Source organism: Loxodonta africana, chromosome 1 (genome assembly GCF_030014295.1).
Source record: "Loxodonta africana isolate mLoxAfr1 chromosome 1, mLoxAfr1.hap2, whole genome shotgun sequence".
In the NCBI taxonomy this organism is placed as follows: domain Eukaryota; kingdom Metazoa; phylum Chordata; class Mammalia; order Proboscidea; family Elephantidae; genus Loxodonta; species Loxodonta africana.
In genome coordinates, this window is record NC_087342.1 from 81,395,974 (window position 1) to 81,398,938 (window position 2,965).

At 40.9% G+C, this 2,965-nt stretch overlaps 1 non-coding gene across 1 annotated transcript; it reads left to right on the plus strand.

Moving 5' to 3' along the window:
• The first annotated feature begins 1,430 nt into the window (after positions 1-1,430).
• Positions 1,431-1,502, plus strand: TRNAA-UGC (transfer RNA alanine (anticodon UGC)). The gene has a single exon. It is a non-coding gene; the product is annotated as a tRNA-Ala (tRNA).
• The last annotated feature ends 1,463 nt before the right edge of the window (positions 1,503-2,965 follow it).

Genomic DNA, 2,965 nt, shown 5'->3' on the forward strand with positions numbered 1-2,965 from the left:
ACGGGCAATAAGTTCTAGAGAAATTGCTGGGCTATTTCAAAGCCGTTTTTTGCTTATATGTCCTTTACAATCTTGTGGTAAAAAAAGAATGTACAGTTGATACAGTAGTGCAGAAGAATAAGTCACATGGAACACACAAAATCCTAGAGATACAGGTTTTGGGAAAAAAAAAAATTTTATGTTAGGCATGTACCACATGATACTCCAAAGTGAGCAAACATCCTTGGGAAAACAAGAAGGGGCATTCTAGAGGGATTACTGAGCTTGGTTGACAGATGGATGTTTAATGATAAAGTGCCCAGAAATTTTGAAGTATTGTGCAGGCTTCTGGGGAATTGTTTAATTTTAACAGCAGTAAATCCTTAAATTCAGTATTGTAAGTCTTTAAATAAAGACCTGCCTGCAATATGCTCCTCAATACCACATGGAGGATCTTGGATCAATAGGCTTTGGACTCACTGTACAGATCATCCGCCATACATGCTAAGCTGAAAGCATCCCAGTGAAAGAAAAGCCCTTGCTTAAGTTCTTCCCTCGCCAGTCCAACCCCATCTGTTTACTATCACTGAGGACCTCCTCGTATTTTGAGATGCACCAATGGCATATTTTGATGACTTCCAGGGCTCTTTGACTTTTTCCTTTCAAACATCTGTATCTGAAGGAAACTTTACATTTATGTCACTGGGTTGTCAGAGGGAAAGGAGTTTGACAGGTTTGCTTTGTTGTTGCTATGCAGTTCCTGACTCTGCATTTGACCTGTAGATTCTACCAGTCTAGAAAAAAGTCACTTCATGCAAAGCTGATGGAGTTTTGAAGTTTCCCCACCTTTAAAATCATTTGTGGACGTGATTCTTAAGCGAGGGATAGAGATGGAGTGTGGAAGCAGATCTGAGGACCAGCTCAGAAGGTGTGAAGTGACAGGAGCAATGAGAGTCAGCTGGAAAGGATGGTGGCAGGGCACTGACCCAAGTAGAAGTGAAGTTCAGTTAACCATTTCCACTAACGTCTGTGGCTGTCAGTGATCTAAGGAGCTACCCATTTGGAGTCATTATCAGTGTGATAGATATTAGAGAGATGTGATTTTCTTGGAACTTTCCTGGTGGAGGCAAGTAACTTTCATTTAAAGAGTCTGCTGGCACGTATGCCTTGGAGAGGACTACTGGAGTGGAAAGATCCTAGGACCAGAAAATGTTATTCAAACAACAAACCAGTTAACCTTCTCCATCTATCACCACTAGACAGTATCCACACTACTAATTCCAGAAAGTGTGGAATTTAACCCTTTGGTTTTATTTATTTAATTTAGTGGGTTGGTCTTATTCTAGGCAACGTTTTGTTTTGTTTTGGGTGGATGCGAAGAAGGAACCACACAGAAAAATATCACTATGCTATTACGAAAGAAAAGTCATCATCAAGCTAGTCAGTCTTCAGGGGGTGTAGCTCAGTGGTAGAGCATGTGCTTTGCATGTACAAGGTCCCTGGTTCAATTCCTGGCACCTCCACTTCACCATTTAGCAACCTCAACCTCTAATTTCCTTTATCATGTTTGTTCTGCTCACAGGAAAAGAAAGCCAATGGTCCAAACAGTTGCTTTTACTGTTCTTCCATTTATACTTGTTGGGGCTTAACATCTCCCTCGGCAGGATATCAGCAGAAGGAAGACAAGAAGGAAGAGACAGAGAAGGAACCAGCCCTTGCCCCAAAGCAAGAAGACTTTCACCACAACATGTAATCAATTAATATTCAGTTTTAGTTAGCATATCATGGATAATCAAGGTAGAAGAACAAGGACAGAGGGAAAGGAGAAAAGGAAATGGCCCTCCGAAAACCCCTTAATGCTTTTAATCATTGAAAGTCAGACTAGAGGAAAGTTTCCAGCTGATTTTCTGGCCCTTAGTGGCACCGTGGTTAAGAGTTCGTCTGCTAACCAAAAGGTGGACAGTTCCAGTCCTTCAGCCTCTCCTTGGAAACCCTATGGGGCAGTTCTCTCTGCCCAATATGGACTTTAGGAGTCAGAATTGACTCAGTCTCAATGGGTTAAAATGGCCCTCTATTGCAATCTTTAACAGAGCGGTCAATGGGGGATGAGTGATTAGAGGACATTGGACAACCCAAACAACAGCGCTCAAGACACACAGAGATATTCAACATGAGCATTGCAACTATAATCCAAATTTTAGCGACCGACGGTATCACTGGCCACAATAGTTCAATTTGGGAGTAGATTAGCTTTAAGGTCTTAAAAGTTTCTTGTGCCACTCCTGGTTTTAGCAGAGCAGTTATTCTCGTTCATCGTAAAATGACTTTCATTGGAGAATTTCAAACACCATGTTGTAGAAAATATCCCACACTGCACACACACCTAGCTAAATTAAAATGATGTATGAGCATTGGCAAGTACCCTATTAAAATTCCTTCCCTTCTACATTTCTTATATTTGGCTACAGAATCCCACTTTCTTGTCTTTAGAACTTTAAATAAAGTCACATAACATATTCATGTCACACCACACCAAAGATTTTGAGGGAGATGCATCCAAAGGACTATGTAGAAGGGTGAGGAGAAAGAGAGCAGAGAAGGGTAAAAATCGATAGATGCATCTCAGTTGCTTGTGTTTCCTATAACAAACACTCTCAATTGGAAGCCATTTCAAGAAGCTTCTACTTCTTGCCAAACCAGAAGTAAGGCACTAAGAAGGGGTTCCAACCCTCAATATCGGACCCGGAATCAGAGGCCTTATCCTCTGGGCCACAGGACTGATACACTAAAAATGTAGTCCAAATCTGAAAGGAAAGTGTTGCTCGGAAGCATGTGGTTTCTGTTTTCAAATGCTTAACTTTGAAATTGAAAGAAAATTTAACGACGTTCAAAAAGGAATCAAGTAGCAGCTGAAACCACTGAAAACAATTACATAGCATTAATAAAATTTGCAATGAGCAGGAGTGATGTATTTCTTCCAGGGTGT